The 13,565-nt window shown below is 40.0% G+C and overlaps 1 pseudogene; it reads left to right on the forward strand.

The window, feature by feature from the left end:
- LOC117017587 (eukaryotic translation initiation factor 4B-like) overlaps positions 1-12,695 on the forward strand; it is a 112,808-nt pseudogene extending 100,113 nt beyond the window's left edge.
- The last annotated feature ends 870 nt before the right edge of the window (positions 12,696-13,565 follow it).

Consider the following 13,565-nt stretch of genomic DNA (forward strand, 5'->3'; position numbering starts at 1 on the left):
ATGAGATACAGGGCCTGTGTGATGCTCCATGTTCACAGAGCAAAATGATATTGTACAGAAAGACTGCACTGCTAAATGAGCCTCGTAAGGGGACAGGAAATGAATGGATTATTGCTGTCAAGCATTTTGGGAGATAAATTTCCATGCATCTCACATTATGTTTGGCAAGCAGAAGCAATGACTGCCTTTGTTCTGGACAACATTTTCAAGTATATTTCTATAGCAAATGGCCTTGGAGGAAAGGGATAGTCTGGAGCACAGGCCAGGTATTTTACAAAATTTGAGTTTTCTAAGCTTAGGGCTCCTCTCCCATAATGTACCCCACAGTATGACTAGTTATCACCTGGCTCTTTTGCCATTGCCCTATGGAAATAGCGACCAGGAAAACAATGGAAATATGCTGATATTCATGTTGCTTGCTATGATGTAAGTAATAAAGTCCTTTGTCTCTGATCCAGGAGTGTCATATATTGTCAACATCCATGAAACTGTATCAGGTTAACTTGTTAACTTACCAATTACCAATAGCATAAAGTTTCAGACACTTCACATTTCTTGACAGTGCTCTGCATAAAGGCAACCAATGAAAGAGTTCTTCTCTTTATGGGGCGTATGTTAGCCCTATCTCCTATGGGGAAAGAGGAGAGAGAAAAAGAGCCCCTATTCATTGAATGTCCTCTGTTTGCCAAGCTGGACTGGAATGAGCTGAGCCTTTCATACATTAACACATTTAATCTTCATAGCAACTTTAGGAACAGACATTATCCTACCCATTTTACAGATGAGGAATCCTAGGCTCAGTGAGGTGAAGTGAATCTCTGAGTTTACACACAGTTGAAGCGTCAGTGGGCAATTTAATCTTAGGCCTATCTGCTGAGAGAGTCTCTGACTCTTCTATTACACAATTCTGGAAAGTCAGTCTTTTCCACATGTTGAATAGGTGACCAACCCAGGATAACATGAGAGATGCTAGCAAGTCTAAAATGATTTCTCTTACCACTCTGTTATTTGCCTCACGATTTTGCCTAGATCTAGCCCTGGATGTAGTCCTATATTCCCAGCTTACCAGAGCACTTTTTATGTTTTCAATCTTATCTGACCCTGGATAGTGCCCTGATTTTTGTTGTTTTGTTTCTTTTCCCCCTACTTGGAAGAAGGTCGTGAAGCAATTTCTCTGATATAACCGCAGAATAACACCCTCCAGACTTCACAGTTCTAAAGAATCTTGTTTGGTTTTCACATGTAACTGGAGTGATTTGCACCCAGATGCTTAGACTAACCATCTACTCAAAGACTGCTCAGAAAGACCAACCCATGCATTCTCCTACAACATGCCAGTCTACTGTCCACAGCTGTTCTTGTTAAGGACTTAGTACCTATATACCACATTGTTTGAGCTGTGCTTCAAGGAATTATAAAAGCATTTGCCTGGACTAACTACATAGTCAAAATGCAGCATAAGTTGACTTTGTCTTATAGGAAATGGGTCAAGGCACAGGGCTCTTTTTTTATTTTTATTTTTAAATTAAAGTTTATTTGGGCAACTATTCTTAGTAAAGTTACATAAGTTTGAGGTGTACAGTTTTGTAATACATCATTTACATATCACATTGTATGTTCATCACCCAGAGTCACTCCTCTTTCTATCACCATATATTGGTTCCCTTTACCCTCATCTACCACCCCCTACCCCCTTACCCTCTGGTAACCACTAAACTATTGTATGGGTCTATGAGTTTTTGTTTCTTTATTTGTGTGCCTTGTTCTTTTGTGTGGTTGTATATAACACACATAGGTGAAATCATACGGTTCTCGACTATTTCTGTCTGACTTATTTTGCTTAGCATTATAATCTCAAGATCCATCCATGTTATCGCAAACGGTACTATTTCATCTTTTCTTACCACCGAATGGTATTCCATTGTGTATATATACCACAACTTCTTTATCCAATCATCTATTGAAAAGACACTTTGGTTGTTTCCATGTATTGCCTAGCATAAATAAAGCTGTAATGAACATTGGAGCACACGTGTCTTTATGGATAAATGTCTTCAGATTTTTTGGGTAGATGCCTAGGAGTGGGATTGCTGGGTCATACAGTAATTCTATTTGTAATTTTTTGAGGAACCTCCACACTGCCTTCCATAGTGGTTGCACCAATCCTCATTCCCACCAACAGTGTATGAGGGTTCCTTTTTCTCCACAACCTCTCCAACATTTGCTACTATTTGTCTTGTTGATGATAGCCATTCTAAGTGGGGTGAGGTGATATCTCCTTGTGATTTTTATTTGCATTTCTCTGATGGTTAGTGATGTTGAGCATTTTTTCATATGTCTATTTGCCATTTGTATGTCCTCTTTGGAGAAATGTCTCTTCAGGTCCTCTGCCCATTTTTCCAATGGGTTATTTGTTTTTTTGTTGTTGAGTTTCATGAGTTCCTTGTATATTTTGGATATGAGCCCCTTATCGGAGGAACTATTTGCAAAAATCTTCTCCCATGCAGTTGGTTGCCTATTTATTTTTTCGATGGCTTCTTTCGCTGGGCAGAAGTTTAAAGTTTCATACAGTCCCATTCGTTTATTTTAACTTTTACTTCCCTTGTCTTTTGAGTCAAATTCATACAACACTTTTTGAACCCAAGGTCCATAAGTTTAGTACCTATGTTTTCTTCTTTGCATTTTATTCTTTCAGGTCTTATGCTTAAGTCTTTGATCCATTTTGAATTAATTTTGGTACATGGTGACAGATAGCAGTCCAGTTTATTCTTTTGCACATGGCTTTCCAATTCTCTCAGCACTATTTATTAAAGAGGCTGTCTCTTCTCCATTTTATGTTTTTGGCTTCTTTGTCAAAAATCATCTGTCCATATTTATGTGGTTTTATTTCTGAGTTCTCAATTCTATTCCATTGGTCTATGTGTCTGTTTTTCTGCCAATACCATGCTGTTTTGATTATTGCAGCCCTGCGGTACAAGCAAAAGTCAGGGAGTGTGATACCTCCAACACTGTTCTTTTTTCATAAGATTGCTTTGACTATTCGGGGTCTTTTGGGTTCCAAACAAATCTGATGATTTTTTGTTCTATTTCTTTAAAAAAATGCCATTGCGATTTTGATGGGGATTGCATTAAATCTGTATATTGCTTTGGGTAATACGACCATTTTAACTATGTTGATTCTTCCAATCCATGAGCACGGAATTTCTTTCCATTTCTTTGTGTTTTCATCAATCTCTTTTAAAAACGTCTTATAGCTTTCAGCATATAGTTCCTTCACATCCTTGGTTAAGTTTATTCCTAGATATTTTATTCTTTTTGCTGTAATTGCAAAAGGAATTGGTATTTTGTATTTCTTTTTCTGAGATTTCATTGTTAGTATATAGGAATGCAATGGTCTTTTGTATGTTGATTTTGTAGCAGGCAACTTTACTGTATTTGTTGATTGTTTCTAATAGCTTTTTGGTGGAGTCTTCAGGATTTTCTATATATAGAATCATGTCATCTGCAAAGAGTGACAATTTAACTTCTTCATTTCCAATTTGGATACCTTTTATTTTTTTCTCTTGCCAGATTGCTCTGGCCAGAACTTCCAACACTATGTTGAAAAGCAGAGGTGATAGGGAACAGCCCTGTCGTATTTCTGAACGTAGAGCAAAGGGCTTCAGTTTTTCAACACTAATTATGAGATTAGCTGAGGGTTTGTCATATATGGCCTTTATTATATCCAGGTATTTTCCTTCTATACCTGTTTTATTAAGGGCTTTAATCATAAATGGATGTTGTATCTTGTCAAATGCTTTTTCTGCATCAATTGATATAATCATATGATTTTTGACCTTTATTTTGTTTATGTAATGTATCACATTGATGGATTAGCGTATGTTGAACCATCCTTGTGCCCCTGGGATGAACCCCACTTGGTCGTGATGAATAATCTTTTAAATGTATTGTTGCATTCAGTTTGCTAGAATTTTGTTTAGGATTTTTGCATCTGTATTCATCAGAGATATTGGTCTGTAGTTTTCTTTTTTTGTGTTGTCCTTACCAGGTTTTGGTATCAGGGTAATGTTGGTCTCATAAAATAACTTAGGGAGTACTCTCCCTTCTTCAATTTTGTGGAAGAGTTTGAGCAGGATTGGCATTAGATCCTCTTGAAAGGTTTGGTAGAATTCACTAGTGAAGCCATCTGGTCCCGGACTTTTGCTTTTGGGAAGGTTTTGGATGATTGATTCAATTTCATTACTGGTGATCGGTCTGTTTAGATTTTCCAGTTCTTCATGGTTCAGCCTAGGATGGCTATGTGTTTCTAAGAATGTGTCCATTTCTTCTAGGTTATTGAATTTTGTGGCCTATAGTCCTTCATAGTATTCTTGGAGGATCCTTTGTATTTCTGTGGTGTCCGTGATAACTTCCCCTTTTTCATTTCTGATTTTGTTTATTAGTGTCTTCTCTCTTTTTATCTTAGTGTGCCTACCCAAGGGTTTGTCAATTTTATTAATCTTTTCAAAGAACCAGCTCTTTGTCACATTAATTTATTCTGTTGTTTTTTTTGTTCTCTATTTCATTTAGTTCTGCTCCAATTTTTGTTATTTTCTTTCTTCTGCTGACCTTGGGTTTCATTTGTTCTTCTTTTTCTTTAAGTTATTTTTGTTTCCAGTTCTTTAAGGTGTAACATGAGGTTATTTACTTGGGATTTTTCTTGTTTCTTGAGATAGGACTGTAATGATATAAATTTCCCTCTTAAAACTGCTTTCTCTGCATCGGAAAAATTTTGGTAGGATGCATTTTCATTCTCATTTGTTTCTATATATCTTTTGATCTCTCCTCTAATTTCTTCTCTGACCCAGTCGTTCTTTAAAAGTGTGTTGTTTAATCTCCATGTATTTGTTGTTTTTCCTGCTTTCTTTTTGCAGTTGATATCCAATTTCAAAGCCTTCTGGTCAGAAAATATGCTTGGTATGATTTCAATCTTCTTAAATTTGCTGAGGTTAGGTTTATGTCCCAAAATATGGTCTATCCTTGAGAATGTTCCATGTACACTAGAAAAAAATATATAGTCTGATGTTTTAGGATGAAGTGCTCTCTAAATGTTAATTATATCCATTTCCTCTAATGTGTAATTTAGGGCTGCTATTTCATTATTTATTTTCTGTTTGGATGGTCATTCCGTAGCTGTCAATGATGTATTTAAGTCCCCTAGTATAATTGTGTTTTGGTCAATTTCTCCCTTTAGTTCTGCTAGCAGTTGCTTGGTATATTTCGGTGCTCCCTGATTGGGGGCATAAATATTGATGACTGTTATGTCTTCTTGCTGTATTGTCCCCTTTACCATTATGAAATGTCCATCTTTGTCTCTTGTTATCTTTTTCACACTGAAGTCTGTTTCATCTGACATAATTATGGCTACACCTGATTTTCTCTGGATACCATTTGCTTGGAGTGTCAATTTCCACCCTTTCACTTTGAGTCTATGCTTGTTCTTGTAGCTGAGATGTGTCTCTTGGAGAAAGCCTATGGTTGAGTTTAGTTTTTTGATCCAATCTTCTACTCTGTGCCTTTTTATTGGTGAGTTCAATCCATTTGCATTTAGGGTGATTATTTATATGTGAGGATTTCCTGTCATTCTATCTTTAGTTTTCTGGTAAGGTTGTGTCTCCATTGTTTCTTTGCCTTTTTGTTGTTGTCTATTATTTCTGTATGGTGGTATTTTATAATGTTTCCCTCTGTTTCTTCTTTTATTACAGTATGTATTTCAGTTCTGGATTTTTTTTTAAGTGGGTACCCTTAAGTTTATGTAAAAGAAAGTTTGATATTTAGAGTATTCCATTTTATTCAGCTTGCCTACTTTTCCGTTCCCGTGTTCTGGTTCTGGCCTTTACTCTCCCCTTTTTATCTTTTGGTTGCCACAAATTTTTCCTGTTGATGGTGGTTGAATATCCTCCTTTAGTAATTCTCGTAGTGCAGGTCGTGTGTTAGAAAATTCTCTCAGCTTCTGTATATCTGGAAAAGTCTCAATCTTCCTTCATATCTAAAGGATATCTTTGCTGGGTATATTATTCTTGGCTCATAATTTCTCTCTTTCAATAGTTTGAATATTTGGTTCCACTCCCTTCTGGCTTGTACAGTTTCTGCTGAAAAATCTGATGAGAATCTAATGGGCTTTCCTTTGTAGGTTACCGTCATCTTTTCCCTGGCTGCCTGGAGGATTCTTTCTTTGTTGTTGATTTTAGATGGCTTCAATACAATGTGCCTTGGAGAAGGCCTGTTGGGATTGAGGCAATTAGGTGTTCTATTTGCTTCTTGGATTTGAGGGTCCAGTTCTGTCCACAAGTTTGGGATTCTCATCGACTGTTTGTTTGAATATACTCTATTCCCTTCTTTCTTTCTTCTCCTTCTGGTATGACCATTATTCTTATATTGCTCTTTCTGATGGAGTCAGAAAGTTCTTGTAGAGTTCTTTCATTTCTTTTACGTCTCAATTCTCTTTCTTCTTCCATCCGTGTCATTTACAGGTTTCTTTTTTCTACTGTTTCTTTCCTCCATCTGCTCAACTCTACCATCTAAGCGGGCTATTTCATTCTTCATTTCTTCTATTGGATTCTTAATCTCCAGAAATTCCATTTTTTTTTATGTATACATTTCAATATCTCTGGCAAAATATTCATGTTGTTCTTTGATTGTGTTTTTGAGTTCATTTAACTGCCTTTCTTTGTTTTCTTGCATCTCGTTGAGACTTTTCAGAACTGGCATCTTGAATTCTCTGTCATTCAGGACACATATTTCCATATCTTTAAGTTCATTTTCTAGAGACTTTTCACTTTCTTTCTGAGCTGTCTTGTTGTGTTGGTTATTCATGGCAATTAATGATTTATTATTTCTCTTCCTAGACATCTACAGGTGTGGGTTCTGCAACAGGTTGATAGGAAGATGTCTTTCTTTTGTTTTCCAGTATGTGTTTATAGAATGTTTTATTTTCTGTCCAACTGCAGCCCTTTCCTCTCTCTCACACTGTAGTGTTATGTTTCCTCTGCACTATTCCAGCTTCTCACACAATGGGTGGTTTCCCTGGAAGGTGGGCTTCTCCTCTGTTAACAATTTGCCTGGGTCATAGGGCACCGCATCCCTGTGTGTATGCGGAGAGCTTTTGAAATTCCAAAGCTCTTCCTGTCCCAGATCCAGAGCCCATGTGTTTCAGCAGTTCTGTTTACTCCTGCAGGGATCAGCCCAGATAGGTGGGGAAAGGTGTGGGGTGAGTTGTGAGAATTGGCCCAGAGCAATGGCTGTGACCACAACCACAGCCAGTTCTGCTTCCACCGCTCCCTCCCCTTTGCAGGAACCAGTTGGACTGCATATCTGTGCCTGTGGACCACAGTTCTCAGAACTGCAAATGTTCTATTCTTTTGATCTGGCACTGCTACTGTTCAGCTTCTAGCACTGGCCAGGTGTGAGAAGGGCGAGCTCTGGGAGTTAGGGAGGGGTTGGCTAATCTCAGTACCTAAGGCTTCCATCTCTGTGGCAGTCAGGGCTTAATCCACCGTTTTCAGCCTTCTTCCCTCATTCCTTGCTCCGAGGTCTCTGCTGTGAGTGTTGGGTTCAGCCGTGTTATATGCTGTCCCCTCAGCCCCAGCAGTCAACGGAGCCCTAGCAGTCCAAGTTCTTCTCTCTCCCGCTGCTGTCGTTCTGGGATGCAGCAAGTTAGGAGCACTGAGCTAGGTATGCGTCCTGCGCCCGTGCATCTCCATCTCCACACTTCTCCCTTCCTTCCTCACCAGCTCACGCGATTTGGCCACCTTTAGGTGAATTCAGTAGTGGGCCTCTTCGTCTTGCCTGTCTGTTGTGCAGGGAGCCTTTGTGCAGTTATTGTTCAATTAGTTATAAATTCCAGGGGAGTTTTACAGAGGCTCACGTCACGCCACCATTTCGATGAAATTCTATAGGTTTCTATCTTTGATGTCACTGATCGTTTCCTCCATCTGATCAACTGTACTACCTAAGGTGTCTATTTCATTTTTTATTTCTTCTATTGAGTTCTTAATCTCCAGGAATTCTATTTGGTTCTTTTTTGAAATTTCATTCTCTTTGGTAAAATGTTCATGTTGTTCTTTGATTGTGTTTTTGAGTTAATTAAACTGCCTGTCTGTGTTTTCTTACATCTCGTTGAATTTTTTGTGACTGCAATCTTGAATTCTCTGGCATAAGTCACATATTTCCATATCTTTAAGTTAATTTTCTGGAGACTTTTCACTTTCTTTCTGAGATGTCTTGTTGCCTTGGTTGTTCATGGCAATTAACGTTTTATTAGTTCTGTTCCTAAACATCTGCAGGGGTGGGTTCTGCAATAGGTTGATGGGAAGAGGTCTTTTTTTTTTTTTCCAGTATGTGTTTGTAGAATGTTTTATTTTCTCTCCGACTGTAGCATTTTTCTCTCTCTCACACAGTAGTGTTGTTTTCTCTGCACTATTCCAGCTTCTCACACAATGGGGGCATTCCCTGGAAGACAGGCTTCTCCTTTCTTAACAGTTCACCTGTGTCTTAGGGCATCATGTCCGTGTGTGGATGCACAGAGCTTTTGAAGTACTGAAGCTCTCCTGACCTAGGTTCAGAGCCGATGTGTTTCAGTAGTTGTGTTTACTCATGTAGGGATCCCCACAGATAGCTGGGGGCAGGGGCAGGGTGGGTTGTGAGAAGTGGTCCTGTACAATGGCGGTGACCACCACCACAGCCAGTCTTCTTTCCTTAGGTCCCTCACCTTTGCCAGAACTAGTTGGGCTACGAATCGGTGTCTGTGGAACCACAGTCCTCAGAACTGCAAATATTCTGTTCTTTTGATCTGACACTGCTACTGTTCCGATTCTAGCACTGGGCAGGTGGGGGTGAGGTGAGCTCTGGCAGGGTGGGGGGGCGGCTAGTGTCAGTGCCTAAGGCTTCTGTTCTCTGTGGCAGTGAGGGCTTAAGGCACCGTTTTCAGCCTTCTTCCCTCAGTCTTTGCTCCAAGTCTTCTCCTGTGAGCGCTGGGTTCAGCCGTATTATATGCTGTCCCCTCAGCCCTGTGGATCATCAGCGGAGCCCTAGCAGTCTAGTTCTTCCCTTTCCCACAGCTGAGGTAGTTCTGGGATGCAGTGAGCTCCAAGCGCTGAGCTAGGTCTGCGTCCTGCACCCGTGTGGTCCCATCTCCACACTTCTCCCTTTCCTCCCCCAATGCTCGCATAATTTGTCCACCTTTAGGTGAATTCAGTAGTGAGCCTCTTCATCTTGCCTGTCTGCTGTGCAGGGAGTCCTTTGTGGAGTTATAGTTGTTCAACATGTTGAGTTATAGTCGTTCAATATGTTGTAAATTCCAGGGAAGATTTCCAGAGGCTCACCTCACACTGACATTTTGATGATATCCGCATTGACCCTTTAATTAGATCATCTGTGGAATGTTCATACAACTTCGGTCTTAAATTGAGATGCATATCTGCTAATATCAAAACTTAAGCTGACTCATTCTCTTTCTCTCCAAACCGGCAGCCTCAGCAAAAAAGAAGAATAAGAAGGGGAAGACTATTTCCCTAATTGACTTTCTGGCTGAGGATGGAGCGACTGGTGGAGGAAGCTCCTATGTCCCCAAACCAGTCAGCTGGACTGATGAAACAGACGACCTGGAAGGAGATGTTTCAACTACTTGTCACAGTAATGATGATGATGTGTATAGGGCACCTCCAAATGACCATTTCATCCTGCCCACTGTTCCACAGGCTGCTCGTGAACCCAATATTGACAGGAGCCATCTTTCCAAATCATCACCCTGCTTTTCTAGGGAACCTGCCCTATGATGTGACAGAAGACTCCATTAAGGAATTCTTTAGAAGATCAAATATCAGTGCAGTGCATTCAGTAGGTGAATCCAGCAATCCAGAGAGGTTGAAAGGTTTTGATTATGTTGAGTTTGAGGATGTGGATTTCTTGTTCAATGCCCTCAGCCTCAGTGAAGTGTCTCTAGGTAATAGAATTTGAGTGGACATTGCTGATCAAGCACAGGGTAAAGACAGGGATGATCATTCTTTTGGCCAAGATAGAAATCGGGATTCTGATAAAACAGATACAGACTGGAGGGCCCGTCCTGCCACAGACAGCTTTGATGACTTCTTACCTAGAAGAGGTGATGATAACTTTGGTGACAAGTATCGAGATCCTTATGATTCATACTGATATCGTAATGGGTATTGGGATAGTTACCATGATGGTCCATGCCAGGATATGGATTGATACGGGGACCGTGATTGCTATGATGACAGGGACAGCAGAGACTATGATAGAGGCTATGATTCCAGGATAGGCAGTGACAGAAGAACATTTGGTAGTGGGTCCCGGAAAGATGATGACTAGAGAGGAGGTGGAGACTGCTGTGAAGACAGATATGACAGACGTGATGATCGGTCATGGAGCACCAGAGATAATTACTCTCTGGATGATTACAGGTGTGATGATAGTGGTCCCCCTCAAAGACCCAAATTGAATTGAAAGCCTTGGATCACTCCTAAGGAAGATGATTCCTCTGCTAGCATCTCCTAGTCCAGTCAAGCTGCCTCAATCTTTGGAGGGGCAAAGCCTGTTGACACAGCTTCTAGAGAACAAGAATTAGAGGAATGGCTACAGAAGGAACAGGAGAAATTGTAGCATCAGCTGGATGACCCAAAACTATAACGACAGCCTTCCAAGAGAAAGCCAAGCGGCGAAGTGAAGAAACTCAGGGACACGAAGGGTCATGGACAGGAAGTGAGTCACAGACTGGGACCAAAGTCACCTCTGGAAGAAGGAAGTCAGATGAGGATGCATGAAGGAGACAGAGTGAGAAGTCTCTAGAAAATGAAACACTCAATAAGGAAGAAGACTCTCACTCTTCAACTTCTAAGCCTCCCAAACCTGAACAGCCTCTGAAGGTAATGCCAGCTCCTCCACTAAAGGAGAATGCTTGGGTGAAATGAAGTTCTAACCCTCCTGCTGGATCTCAGAGCTCAGACACAGAGTAGCAATCCCTGATGAGTGGTGGTAGGAAACCAGTTCCAGCTCAACCATCAGAGGAAGGACCAGGAAGGAAAGCAGATGAAACTAAAATGGATGGGGTGAGTGTTCCAAAAGGCCAAAAGTGAGAACTCCAGCCATGGGCCAGGAGATGGAGGGAACAAAGACCACTGGAAGAAGTCAGATAAGAAAGATGGTAAAAAGGATTAAGACTCTGGATCTGCGCCATAGCCAAAGAAACCTGAAGAAAATCCAGCTTCCAAGTTCAATTCTGCAAGCAAGTATGCTGCTCTCTCCGTTGATGGTGAAGATGAAAACGAGGGAGAAGATTACACAGAATAGAGCTCTACATCCTATGCTTTCTCCGAGTCTCTCTCCACCCTGAAACATTTGAGAGCAAATCAAACTGCTATCCAGGCGAGATAAAATAAAACTCACCATCTCCTGAAGACCTTTCTTAAATAAAAACAAACAAAACTGAAATGAAATGAAATTCTTTCGTATGCTGCTGCATCCTTTAAAGTATTGAACTAACTGGAGAATCACCAATGTAACCAGAGAGAAAAAGACATATTTTAACAGAAAAGTTGTGCATTTTTATGACACATGCGATTGCCTGTGTGATTAGTACCTAGGGGCCTCCATTTAGCAAAGTGGCAATGACAGTGATGCAATGTCTGGAATCTGGTTGGGCAGTAGGGCAAGTACGATGAAGAGTGAGATTTCTACCTTTAATTCTTATTGTCCTAATGTGGCATACATGAATCCTCAAATGTTATCTGAATAAATTCTCCATCCTTGGTTGTTTTTGTCTCCAGGAGACTGCCAGCCCCTCTTATTTAATTCTGAGTTACAGGGGCCAGGCTAGGCGGAATTCCTTCATTTTTACCCACTGGGGGGTAGCTAGGAATGAGTCTACAGGCCACTAAAGAATAGGACTGCTTGGTGACCAAAATAAGTGGGAAAATCGTGGTTTGAAAAGGAGCTTTGGGGAGGTGATGAATTATTTTGCACCAGTAATAGGGGAAAATGGTGTGACCTCCAATAAACACATGAATGGTTACTTCCTGGAACAGGAAGCACTTTAGGGGTTGTGGGAATTCCCAAACCTCTTATGTGTCCCGGTTTCACCCTTTCTTAAACACTGTCCTTTCTGAAATTTCAAATATATCCATATTCTGTTGAAATCTTGAGGCTTTAAAAATTTAGACTCTAGATGTCATCTTAAGTCCCTCATGCTACTCTTTCCTGTTACCTACCAAAAAGCAGCTTCTGTTTAAGCTACATACCCGATCTAGCATTTTGTATCAGCCTCTGGGAGCTGCCAAATGAGGAACCACTGCTTTTCTCAAGCAAATTTTGGCTCCTTCATTTCTTTTGACTCCTAGTCTCCTGCTCCTGCTTCTTTGACCCCTTTTACACCTCAGAGAACCCCAGAATTAATGATCTTACGTGAGTGAGGGTGAATAAATAAAGATAGTTAAATTGGAAGCCTTTCTTATGACCTTGTTGAGGTTTTTGGTTGGGGCTTTTGTTTTTTGTTGTTGTTGTTTTGTTCTGTTTTGTTTTTTTTACAAGTTTCCTTTTCTCCACTGAAATCCCACACCAATGTTTGGATTCATAATGTGGCCTAAACCAATGTGTGGTTTTGTTTTGGTTTTTCAGCTTCCCTTGAGAAAATAAATGATAATGGAGAGAACTATTTAACAAGGTCCTGGTTTTTCTTGCAACACAATAGCTTAACTTGCCTGTTTCTATGTGCACCTTTGTACTGCTCAGTAGATGGTATCCTTATGGGTAATATTGGTACCTACAGAGAAATGACACCTTGGTCTCTTGTTTGTAAGCTGTTCTCCCATTGTCCTAGGTTAGACCCTGTCCAGCCATGCAGGGGTGTTGGTTTATGAGTGCTGCAGCAGTGGGCATAATGAACCATTGATCCAGTGGACACAAAAGACATACCAAGGGAAATAACTTTAAATAACTGGCTTGGATAAGTAGTAGCTAGGACGTGGCTTTTATAAAAAGATACCCAAGGTTGTAAAGTTTTATTTTTATTTATTTTATTTTATTTTTTTCCATTTTTATATGATGAAAAGGTAAGGATTGCCCTCTTCATGTCTACTTCCTAATAGTTGTATCAAAAAAAGTGTTTTACCCCCACTGCCCTACCCTGTCCCCCATTAAAACAGAAACAGGGATTTACGTCCCGCTCCTCTATACATGTAAAATTTGCACAAAAATATCTCTTATGAAAATGATTTGTAATCTGTAGACTTAATATGTGGGAGATGTCTTGAGATGTGACTTCCATCCTTTGGGTTGTGGGTTTTTTTGTTTTCTCCGAATAAATCTGATCTTTAAAGTTAAAAACAAAACAAAACAAACAAACAAACAAACAAACAAAAAAAACAAGCTGAGTTAGAAATAAGCCCTCACATATATGGTCACTTATTTTTCAATAAGAGTGTCAAGACCACTAAATGGGGGAAAGGGCAATCTTTCAACAAATGGTGTTGGGGAATACTGATATCCACATGCAAAAGAATGAAGTTGGACTC

Source organism: Rhinolophus ferrumequinum, chromosome 25 (assembly GCF_004115265.2).
Source record: "Rhinolophus ferrumequinum isolate MPI-CBG mRhiFer1 chromosome 25, mRhiFer1_v1.p, whole genome shotgun sequence".
In the NCBI taxonomy this organism is placed as follows: Eukaryota; Metazoa; Chordata; class Mammalia; order Chiroptera; family Rhinolophidae; genus Rhinolophus; species Rhinolophus ferrumequinum.